This window comes from Prosopis cineraria, unplaced genomic scaffold, assembly GCF_029017545.1.
Source record: "Prosopis cineraria cultivar Desert tree isolate PC_DT_omini unplaced genomic scaffold, ASM2901754v1 PC447, whole genome shotgun sequence".
NCBI classification, from domain to species: domain Eukaryota; kingdom Viridiplantae; phylum Streptophyta; class Magnoliopsida; order Fabales; family Fabaceae; genus Prosopis; species Prosopis cineraria.
This window is the reverse complement of record NW_026555772.1, coordinates 37,096-50,290: the sequence shown is the minus strand read 5'-3', so window position 1 is coordinate 50,290 and position 13,195 is coordinate 37,096. Positions and strand designations below refer to the sequence as shown.

General features: G+C 28.4%; 1 pseudogene; it reads left to right on the top strand.

Moving 5' to 3' along the window:
• The first annotated feature begins 101 nt into the window (after positions 1 to 101).
• LOC129297136 (tRNA wybutosine-synthesizing protein 2/3/4-like) lies at positions 102 to 5,449 on the top strand (annotated as a pseudogene).
• Positions 5,450 to 13,195: the final 7,746 nt, after the last annotated feature.

The following is a 13,195-nucleotide window of genomic DNA, read 5'->3' as shown; positions in this document are numbered from 1 at the left end:
TTAATTCATTTGCGTAGATTCTCACAACTCATTGGAAAGCGTATGTGCTAATATATTTTTGTGTTGTTTGATTACGTAAACTCATTTCAACAAAATCTAAGTCTAAATTTCCATATTGGGATAGGCATCGTCATGCTGCTGCTGCTGTGGGCTCAAATATTTATGTATTTGGGGGACTGGATAATGATAATATCTTTTCCTCCTTTTATATTCTTGACACAATCAACTTAATCTGGAAAAAGGTGCCAGTTTCAGGGGACTGGCCATGTGCTCGTCATTCTCATTCAATGGTGGCGCATGGTTCTCAGATCTTCATGTTTGGTGGATACGATGGTACAAAAGCACTTGATGATCTGTATAGCTTTGATATTCGGAAGGGTCAATGGAAGAAGGAAAAGACAGCTGGAAGGAATCCCCATGCTAGGTTTTCCCACTCAATGTTTGCCTTAAAAATTATCTTGGAGTTATTGGTGGTTGTCCAATTAGACAACATTTTCAAGAGTTGGCTTTACTTGATTTGCAGCTTCGTCAATGGAAGCATGTAATCCTTAATTCTGTTGGCAAAGATTTATTTGTGCGCAGTACAGCTTGTGTCATTGGTGATGACCTTGTTATGGTTGGTGGTGGTGCATCTTGCTATGCATTTGGAACCAAATTTAGTGAGCCAGCAAAAGTTAGTTTGCTCCATTTAATGCCTTCTTATGATGATCATGTACATGTTAAAAATAAAACAAAGCATATGAGTAATCTAAATGATGGGGAAAATAAGACTAGGATTCAAAATCTTGAACAACCACAACTTGAGCGTGTACCGGATATAGGTGACCATGGTGACATGTGTCTTGATGGTGAATCACATGTCACGAATGACCAATTTCAGATGGCTACATCACATTATGCTCTGAAGCTAGACAAGAGATATGCAAAATTAGGAAAGGATATATTGAAGAAATTTGGATGGTTAGACTTTGGCAGGAAAGCATACTCACAGGAGGATGGGTTACATATCTGTTTTCCTGTAGTTAATGATTTTTTTCATATATTTCACGAAAGGAAGACTCATTCAGGAGACACAACTGAAGGAAAAAATGAAGTCGACTTCTCCAAGCCATCTAAAGGAAATGGATACCTGTTAAATGACTTATCTGGTCCAAAAGCCTTGAGTCTTTTACATGAATATGGTGCAAATGTACAGGAAGATGATGTTGCTGAAGTCAGAAAAGCTGCAAAAACTCCTTTGGAAGTGATGACTGAAGCAATAACGACTTTGATTGAGCATAACGGCCTACCTACACGGCTGCTAGAGGAATTGCCAGCAAGGTTTCACTATGTTTCTGCTAATTTTCTTTTGTGATGGCTTATTTTATTATTTTTGTTTATAATGCATCCCTTTGATATTATGTTGTCTAGTCATCTTATTTCATTAAGCTTTCTAGGTGGGGTCGACTTGGAGATATTGTTGTACTTCCAACTACTTCTTTCAAAGATCCAATGTGGAACTCCATCACAGAAGAGCTTTGGCTCACTGTTAGCGAATCACTTAAGGCTAATCGACTCGCTCGCCAGGTAACTATATTTATGAGTAATTCATAAATTTATGCTTTCTTTTATTCTGCCGAGGCTTCTACTTTTTAATTCAATAGTTGATGAATGCTCGGGCAACCAAGTATTTTTCATGAAGAAATTAAGTCAAATCAACAAATATATGAATAAAGCTCAATATCTGCATGTTTTGCCTCTTTTAAACAACTCACCTTCTAAGTGCGGAAAGACTTCATAATCCCCAAAGCACAGACCGTGTTCTCTGAGATCAGCTGATGTCTGCAAATGTATGGTGTAACAGAACCACTAAAATCGTGTCAGCTATGAAAGTTAATTTTCCCTGATAAAATTATGAGGGCGGAATAGGAGGAACCTGTGCCAGCGCATACCCATGAAGGCTAGAGCTTAGAACCATTGAAAAAAAGATTAACTTGTGGGTGCTTCACATTTGTCAAGCATACGCATAGACATTCTATGCATGGATCTGCTTTGCAGTGGTATCTGAGGGGGATGAAATCTTGGAATTGTCAGTAAATTTTCATCACCAAAACACTTATTTTTAATATTTTTAGTTAATTTTACACCTGAAAATTAAGTTGTCTTCAATAGGCTTTGATAGGAAATATGGGAGACATTCTAGAAAAAAATAAATTCTCTTTATGTTATTTTAATATTTTGTAAGAAGGAAAATATAAAGCCTAACTTTATATGGACAAGGTGTTAAGGTTTCCTTTTGTGTTCTTTTATAAGAGGAAATCTGAAAGTTAGCTTTATATGTAGATGTGATTAAGGCTTCCTTATTTAGGCATTAGAGTTTTGTTAAATAGACTTAATTGCACTTGTAATGGACACACTTGATGAATGAAATATTGTGATGGCATACTCAGAAGCTCTCCCCCTCTCTCTGCGTTCTGTCTCCCTCTCCCTTGCTCCCCCATTGTTCCGTTCTTCATTTCTCCCCCCCTATTTCTAGTTTCTCTCTACTCTCTCCCTCCATTCAGATCTGTGTGAGTGTATGTGAGTGTGTGTTACATCAGGCTTTCAATATCTTTATAGTGAATTCGTTTATTCATGACCATTAAGATGGCTATTATAGGGCCCAGTTGCAGCAAATGGTACTAGAGATAGCACGCTGCAGATTCTTGTCGGAGATAATGGATGGGTTGACCATCGAGAAAATGGAATACTCTATTCTTTTGATGCTAGCAAGTGCATGTTCTCATGGGGAAATCTTTCTGAGAAGCTTCGGATGGCCCAACTAGATTGTCAGGATGAGATTATAGTAGATCTGTTTGCAGGCATTGGATACTTTGCGCTGCCATTTCTTGTCAGGTATCCTGTAACTTTCCTTCAAGCTGGGCTGTACAGTTTTGTGAATCTTAAATTACAATCCCATGTTAAGATTTTGTATTGCCTGGCATGAACGCCCTTTGTCTGCCTTCAATATGTTCTGATTGGCATCTAGGATGGGGCTTATCCCAGAGAGATTTTATTTTAATATTTGGGCTGTTGATAGAGCACAGTTACATCATGTAAACCATGTAGCTGACTCCACCTAGTAGGGCAATGTTTGCTGTGTCCATTGCAACAAAAATTTGGCTGATAGCTATCATTTCATTTATGCTTTGCTAGCTTCCTTTAAAATTGACAATCTATTTTTTTCCCCCCGTTATTCCCTTTTTGCATGATCTTGAGCAGGGCCAAGGCAAAATTTGTATATGCTTGTGAGTGGAATCCCCATGCCATAGAGGCACTCCAACATAATCTGAAAGCGAATTCTGTGACTGACCGATGTCTCATTCTTCAAGGAGATAATCGAAGTTTGGCTCCCAAAGTATAGTCTCAAGTTTATTTCTTCTTTTGTTGGTCATTTTAACTCTATCTCCTAAACATTTTTCAATATAATTCGAAATTTTCATTTGATAATGTAGTGTTTCTTAATAAGTCATCCAAGAAATAACACCTAGTACTTACTGAACCAATCATCAATCTATATTGACTTCCTAAAGCATCTAACTTGTCAGTTAATTTTTAAGAGGAATCAATGTTAATTTGCACCCTTGTTTAAAGGAATTCTTTGGGTCGCAAAGTGTAGTGTTACAAGTACTGCTTCTGCATTGACAGTTTGCAGGTTTTCTTTATTCAATCTTCCAAACACATTGGTAATCTGCTTTGTACCCCTTTTAGACAGAGATTTACTCAAATGTATACTTCTATGATTCTACACAATATGCTGGTAAAAACTTGCTGTGTCATTTCTCTGACATAGTTGAAGGAATTTTTTTTACTATACAGCAAAAATACTAAGAAATGAAAAACAGAAGAGTAAGTACTATTATTTTTGACATATTATCATCAAAGTTACTATTCTGATGAATTTAAATAGTAGGGAGAAAGAGAGTGAACTGTAGAAAATTTGAGTTGACTATAATAATTTTCTCTCTAGTTTGTATGAAAAAATAAAGTAAAAAGGAAACATTAAACCCTTCTTTGGTATGTATGTATACATATATATAAGAGAGAGAGAGAGACATGCATTGAGTGAACTCATGAATATGTTCTTCACTTTTTCTTTAGTCACTGCATGCTGTCAATAAGTATTGGCACGTGAAGGAAGAACAGGTCCATCTATTTTTTGACATTGATATATGGACAGGGAAATGACTCAAATTGATCGTTTGCATCCAGGGTGTTGCTGATAGAGTTTGTCTGGGTCTCCTTCCATCTAGTGAGTGTAGTTGGGTCACAGCAGTGAGGGCCTTGAGGTAATTGAGATGCCTATGTACACAATTTCTTTCTATAGATCTACACGGTACTCTCTCCATTTCTATTTATAAGTCAGAGAAAGACTAATTTTTTTTTTTTTTGGTCTGACTTGTCAATCATGTCATTAAATTTTTATCAAAAGTTTCCCCTTTTTAAATTAAATATTGGTAAGAAATTGTACGTTATTAAAATACATATATATAATAGGGGCAAAATAGGGAACTTGTTAAATTTTTAATAGAGTCTATGAGTTTTAAGATTTTCTTTAGTTTTGATGAAACATATTGAAACCGACTTATAATTTTGGACCCCATTCTTAATTTTATTTTCAATTTGGCCCCCCAACCATTGAACTCTAGATCCATCCCTGTATCACTCTATTGTCAGGTTTAGAAAATCTTTCAATCCTGTGTCAACTGCGGCATTTATATTTCCACAGCAATATAGTTTGAAAGTTGCATGGTTGTTTGGCAATGTAGTTCAAAGTAGGAACTGGACTTCAATCCTCAAAAGAGAAAAAGTATAACTGAACTTGTCATGTCATCAACACTGCAGGAGAGAAGGTGGAGTACTACATGTGCATGGAAATGCGAAGGACTCAGAGGAAGGCCAGTGGACCGAACACGTGTTGAAGTCAATACATGAAATTGCTAGATCTGAAGGTAGTACTTTCTGACGCTGAAGATCTGGTTTTTGACAGAACTGTTGTTGAAACCTTACTGCTGTGATTTCCACAGGTTATTGTTGGGAAGTTTCTATAGAACATGTGGAGAGGGTTAAATGGTATGCTCCACACATTCGCCACCTTGTTGCAGATGTGAGATGCAGACAGACCCAGAGATAGCGAATGGACTATCATTCGAGTATATGATTAATATATGGAAGCCAACTTATTCAGAAGTCTTTAGATATACCATCTTCACCTAGAGCCTTTGCTGATCTACTTTGATGCTAGCTCACACTTTAAATGCCTAATCTGAATCATGAAAGTCCTCAGAATGCTGTGGAACAAGTAAATGAGTTGAGTTAATTGAACTGATAAGTGTTGCAGATGGGTAAGAATGGGGAATGATGAGTGGAAAAGGACGGGACATTATTTACAGCTCATATCATTTATAATAATTTGCTCTTTAAACCTTTACGCCTCTCTTCACATGCAATTCCATTTTTTCTATTTGATTGTTATTTAATTTAACAATGGAAAATAGGTAATTATGATATTTAACCAAGTATATTATTTATTTAATCATTTCCCTAAATAAGAATTATGTTCTTATCTTCGTGAGTATTTCAGTAGTAATAATAAATGTATAGCCATTAAAATCAAACAGGTAATCAAATGTTAGGCCCAAAAAAAAAAAAACAGGCAATCAAATGAAGGAATAAATTGTACATGGATAAAAAATAGTGAGATATTCATGTTTAGTATTTGATTTACTTTGAATAAGATTATTTTTAATAGGAGAATATTATGGATAATAAAAAGGTGATACATTTCCTTTCTACTATCCCTTCAAGACATAGATATGATGTATTGGGTGGAGCCTGATCTTTGAAAGTTGGATCAAGGTAGAATGGCAAATAAATTTAATTAAAATAGACAAATGACAAAAGAATAACATGGAATGAGGTAATTATTTTGAAATCTTTAAGAATTTATTCGAATTTTTTGCAAAATTATGTTTATGACCCTCAGCAAAATAATAGAAAACATAGTTAAAATTTAAATCGAGATTGTTAATAACCAAAAAAAAAGAAGCTATTAGAATTATAGGTTATTTTTGCCATCAAAGTATTAGCTGAGAAACACTTGGCATCTTGAAATTGATTTTTGCCCCCCTCCCAAAAAACGTTTAAAAACATGCCAATTTAACCCTTACTATTTACTGCGATGATTAAGTTATCTTATTTAACCATACACATTCAAGTGGTATCTAACTTGGCAAAAATAACAGGTTAAATGTTCCTTTTGTCCTCAAAGCATTAGCTCAGGTTATCTAGTATCTTGAACTTGATTTTTGATCATTTTCTCTCTAATTGTTTAAAAACAGACCAATTTTGCTCATGATGTTAACGGTGACTGTTTAAGTCATTTTACATTGAAAAATGATTATTTTGGTTAAGCTATTGATTAAAATGAAATAAAAAATTACTATTTCATTGTGATAATTCACTAATTTTTAACACTCGATTGATTGATAAACAAGTTTGCAAAAAGAAGCTAGTTCTTTTCTATTTCATTTTCAATGTCCCAACTAAAGTAATCATTTTTCAATGTTTAATAGTTATTAAGAATAAATGTCATTTTATCAAAAATTAAAATGTCAAATAAGTTACTAAAAGCTAAATAATAATTATTACATTTGCAGTTAGTTCTCATTTGCATATTTAAGAATTATTTTATCATTTTCCCCTAAAAAGCAATGAATAGCGTATTAAGAAATAGCAAGGGGTGCTATTGTTGTACTTGCAGACCTGCTTCCAATTAGGTCGGTAATAACGGCTCAAATGGCTATATCAAAATAAATTATATTTAAAATCAAAGCTCGGGGGACACGTGACGTCGTGATCGCGATGACGATTAATAAACGGAGGGACAGTATCTCAATTATGAACAGAAAATCTTAATATAATATTCCAATGGGTCCCCTAACTACAATTTACCCAGACATAAAAAATATATAAGACTTAATAAAATAAGTGTTTAATTATCACTAAATGTTACAAAACGTAAACAATTACAAGTATGGATTGAAGATAAAAACTAATTGATAAACTTAAGAATTATGGGTGAAAATATGAGTCTTTTGAGTGCTGTTCGTGTCCTTTTCTACGATTTGATGCTTTATTTATACTGACAGAGTGATGTTAGCTTTTTTCTTAAAATCTAAAATGTTCTTACAAATAATTATAAATTATACAAAACTCATAGCATGGTCTTTAATTATTGTTTTTTTATTTTTAGCAACCAACTTGTTTCGCCAAGATACTTAGACACAATAATATTATTCCTATAAGATCTGGGATTATTTGAGATCATATCTTTATGTACCAATAATCCATAGAGTGGGTTTGCAATTGGTGAGACTTCAACATGCTTATCTGGCCATGACTTTCTATTAAGTTTGAGGCCGGTCCCTTTGTTTAGATTATTAATTGAACCTGAATCTTCAATAATTTAGCTCATATGACTTTATGAACTATTCAAATATTTTGACAAGTAACGTTTTATATTTAATCCAAACATATAATATAACAAAAACTAAAGTGTAAAAATAAAAAATCAACTTATACTAAACAACAAGAAATTTTTTGATAGACAAGGTGTGTCACATAATTTGTGATATATTTAATAAAAATATGACCTTTAAATAATATTAAATATAAATTGATTATAATATTAATGATAATAAAAAAAGAAAAGAGTAGAAATTAAATATGTATTCTATTATAAGAATATAATTAATTAAAATAATATTACATAAAATTTTATTTAGATTATTCAAACTATTTTAATGGGATAGACTACAAATGATGTGGCGCATCTAATTTACCTAAGAATTTATTCTAAACAACATGATCCATGAAATTTTTCACATAAAGATTTAACTTTTATAAATTTACAAATTTTAAAACTTTTAAACATCTTATAAATATATCGATACAGTTGTTTTTTTTTAAATATTATGCATTTGATTTCTTTTTAAAATTATGATATGCTCTTCTTTAAATTTTATTAATTGCACATTAACATATCTGTTCTACATTAAAAAGATTAACCTTAGCCATTTATGAAGAGTTAGGATGAAATGGAGTGTAAATAGAAGTTCAGAATTCAATTCTTCTTGGCGTGACAAGAAAAATATTATACTCATAATTTTTTTAACTTGAATAATGATAAAAGGGGATGCTGGTGTTATTTTATTTTTACAACTATTAAAAAGAATTTTTAATTTTTAATTTTTAATTTTCTTATTGCTCACAAGTATTTTCCTCTTAAAGGTATTCATATTCAACAAAGTATCAAGCACTAAGTGTGAATGCTTCTTTTAATAAAAATAATTTTTAATTTTTTTAACTGTGTTTATTTCTGTACAAAATATATGATAGTCTTCACTAGTTTATAACAATAAAAAATAATAGTTAAAAGTAGTTTGTATCATGAAAATAGTAAAAACTGTCACTAATTTTTAAGATTACCCTTCAATTAAAAGTAACCAATTGCAATTATCTTTAATTCGTTTTTTATATAACATCTGTCAACAATACAATTAACGAGAATATTTGTGATAAATAAAAATTTACTGCTAGTGATATTTTATAAGTGGTATTATATTTTGAACCAATCTCCATGAATAAAAAATTATCTATATTTGAAAATTGAAAAAGTATAAGTCTGGGCATAGATTTGGATCTGGTGAAGGGCTAATAAGTTCTCTCAGTCAATAAGTACCTCACGTTGTATGATAACAACTATTCAATTTCATCGGATAGCTATAAGAGATTTTATCATATAATTTTAAAAAAGTTTAAATCTCAATTTTTTTAAGGAGACAACCTCTATGAGGAGTGTTTTTTTTTTTTTTCATTCAAAAAAGGTTCATGCGAGTTGGGTCTCGAGGCTCACTAGAGCCAAAACATGTTTTTAGGTTTAATAAATACTTACAGAGGTGTATGAAAAGTGCTTTGATCATGAATATTGTTTTGAATTTTTGGAATAAATGTATTTTGATATGTTTTAATCATGAATAAAATGCAATGGATATAATTAAGACACTTATTAAGTAAGTGGACTTAAACCATTCATTAAATTTAAATCTTTTGATTGTCATTGTCTTAGGGTGTTAAAACTTTGGCATGCAAGCACGTTGTTCATAAAAAATATAGGGGAGAATATTAATAAAGGACCTTTAAAATAATTTAGTATCAAGCCAGTACTTGTAATAAGCAAATATTAATAATTGACAAGTGAAAATTCAAATTTTAACAAATATCCAATATATTCAAATCCTTACCTTATATTAAATCATTTTAATGGTCATTGGTATTCTCCCATAATATAAAAAGCTCACATGATGGCTGTAGACTTGGGAGTGAATCCAAAGTTATTACCCTTCCCTAGAGGGGAGGAAAGGAAATAATAAGTAAATAGTAACATTAAAAAAATAGACAAAAGAGCAACAACAACAAAACAAAGCAACGAAAAAAAAAATGTTTGTTAACTATTCTCTCAATACTATAATATAGGTATTTTTAAAAATTTTATTTAATTTAAAATATAATACATTAGGTAATGTTTATAATTGTTTTCTAACTAAATTCCTACTTCATTTAATACTTTTTGAAAAAAAATTAGTATTTAAATTATAATTATTGTTATTAAAGTATTTATATAAAATATTTAATGAAAGTATAATTAAAAAATATAATTTTTTTAAAGAGATATAACTTTTCTAGAGTCGTGAAGTGATTACTAATGTCTCATGTTTTAATATTGGAGTGTGTGTGTGTGTTTTTTTTTTTTTTAAGTGACAATCCATAGAATAGACACAACTATTGAATAATCAAAGTGATTAAACCAATAAGCAACCTTCAATCACTCATCATCTCGAGGAAAAAGGAGGGAAAGAACTTCATGGCGATGCACGCTCCGAATTCCATAAGCAAATGACAAATTTTAATGAGTTATGGATATTAAAAGAGAAGACTGGATTGTTCTATAACAAACTACATCTTTAATAATTTAACTTTATATAAGATTTTATTTTAGTTTTTTTAATTCTATAAAATATTTTTTAGTTCTCTAAATCTAATACCATTAATTTTATTAACAAAAAATATCAAACTTTTAAATATTTATAAAACATTCTCAAATGTTAATATGTTAAGTTTAATTTTTTAAAATAACAAATATTGGTAAAAAAATATCATTTGAGACTAATAATATTAGAATTGGATGATAGAAAAAATACTTCATAAAATCAATAGACATAAGTGAAATCTCATATAAAATTAAGTGATCAAAAGTTTACTTTTGCTATTGTTAAATATACTTATATTTACTAAAAATGTATATTATTTATTTAATAAAAAATTCAAGTGCATTTATATATTTATTCTCAATTTTGTGAAAAAATAAAAAATTGCATGAATTTTTAAGTATATGAATTTAAAAAATTACATTAGGTTTTAATCAATTTTTAATTTTTTTTAATCAAAACATTCTCTATTTAAAGCTTGATGCAGTTAAAATATATACTCCCTCCATTTAAAAAATATAAAATATTTTTAATTGAATCTCACATCTCAATAAGGTAGTTACCTACTTTCAAACTAATTATATCTTTCATATTTATACTTATTAAATACCCTATAATAAATATAAATTCATTATCAATAAGGATACTTTTAAAAAATAATGATTACACTTTAAAAGATTAAAAATACCTTACATTTTTTAATATCTAACTCCTCAAAAAAAATTTTATATTTTTAAACAAAGAGAGTATATAATTAAGTTCATGATATATTTAATTGAAGTGTATATTTTTCGATGTTAATTTTTTTTTGACCAATCGATGTTAAGTTAATAAGGGGTATTTTAATTAAAAAATAAAATATAATTAAATTAAAAACAATCAAACTTTGATCAGATTTTTTCAGCTGTAAGATTTTATTAGCAAAGAGAAAATAAAAGCAGTGGGATAGGGACAGTGGGGGAACTAGCTTCAAATTTTTAATTAAAATGCCTCTTATTAACTTAACATGGAGAGGGGTGGAGTGGGGCTAACGGCGTTAAATCTAGGTTAATAGTGGGGTGGAATTGTTTTAAATCTAGTTGCTTAGAGAATAAAACGTATTAAATACAAGTTTAAAATATAAATCGTTTCTATACTTATAGTTTAAAATTCAAATTAAATTTTAACTTGTATTTTCTTTAAAAAAATATTTCTTGAATAGTGTCAGTCAGTAAATTATTTTAATTTTTAATTATATATTTACCAAAACAAAAATTTATAAAAATTTAAAAAAATAATATTAAATTTGAATTATTTAAAGTATATTTTGATAGTCAATATATAAAAATTATAGAAATTTAAATATTAAATTAGATTGTTTAAACTAAATATGTACTGATTGGTGATAAACATATTTATTAAAAATTATAAATATTTATTTTAATAAATATAAAATAAATACAATTAATCTAGATTGTTTATATTAAAATTTAAAAAAATCCAGGGACATCGTGCAGTGTCGGTGGCAAGTGGCCTGTAGTTTACAAAAACCAAACCGCAATAATGGCGCAACAAAGCAGAGGGCTTTCGTGGCCCATTAACGTTCAAAGTACAAATTTCAAAGCAAAGCGTTCAAGTTGTTTCAAATAAGTTAATATTTTTTCGGTTTAAAAATATAAAATATTTTTAAATTAAATTTTAATTTTAATAAAATAATTACCTCCTTTTAAATTAATTTTATATTTTTATGTTTATTTTTATTAAATACTCTATAATAAATATAAAATTATTATTAATAAATATACTTTTAAAAAAAGATAATGATTATACATTAAAATATTAAAAATGTCTTATATTTTATAACATTTAAATTTTTAAAAATGTTTTACAGTTTGAACAGAGAGAGTATATCCTTTATTTTTTTAAAATATTAAAAAATAATCAATTTATGTAGTTTAACAAAATTAATTAAGTACAATAATATACTTAAAATTAAAAATTTGAACTAAAATATTTTTGTAATTAATGAAACAAATTTACAAAGTGAAAGTAAATATTAAATTTATAAAAAATAATTTAAAAAAATGTAATAAATGTTTCTTAAAATTTATAATTTTGCTTATAAAAAAAAAGGAGACATGATAATTTTTCTTATACTTGAAAACAAAGAGTATTACTTTGTTTTTAAATATAATAGAAAATAATCACTTCATACAATTTACCAAGAAAATAAGTTAAATATAATAATTATGTTTGAAATTAAAAATTTAAACTAAACTATTATTGTGATTAATGAAACAAATTTGTTCAGTGAAAATAAACATTAATTTTATAAATAATAATTAAAAAATGTGATAAATGATTTTTAAAATTTGTAATTTTATTCATAAATAAAAATAAAGAAACGCATGGTATTAATAATTCAGCTGAAAACGATCCAAAAGTCCAAATTCTTAAGGACTTTATATTTGTTCTTAAAATACCACCTCACAATATGGATCATCAAGACCTTAATTAATAAGGTTAGATCCAGTGAAAAAAAAATTAATTTTATATAACATGATGAACTAATATTTAAATTTTTATTAAAAAAAGTACTCACATTTAGTTAGTATTGACCGTATCTCAAATATGATTGCTTTCAATATGAGAATATTTATATGTAATAAAAAAAATGACTACCATATTTTTTATCCATGGAAAGTAAAGTCCAAGTTTGCTCATTTTATGTAAAATTATTAATTAATACACTTTTAATTAATTTATATCTTAAATATTTTTAAGTTGCTTCAATTTTAGTAATTAATATATTTTCTAAAAATATTTGTATTTTAAAAAAATGATAATAAAATTCTTCAAATTGTATAAATGATAACCTGATCTCTCGAAATGTCATAATTTTATTGAAGTTTCTAAGGACTCCTATGTTAATAAATTTTAAATTAAAAAGATCATTTTATTGACAAGTTGTATTTTTTGTTTAATTTTTTAGATTTTTTAAATAAAAGTTATTGTTCCTTAAACAAAAGTTATGAATAAGGTTTGTTATTTTGAAAACTTATTTTTAATAATTAAAATCACGCTTGACAAATTATAATTTTGTATTCAACTTTTGTGATTCACATAACAAAAGTTGTTACCTCTTAAAT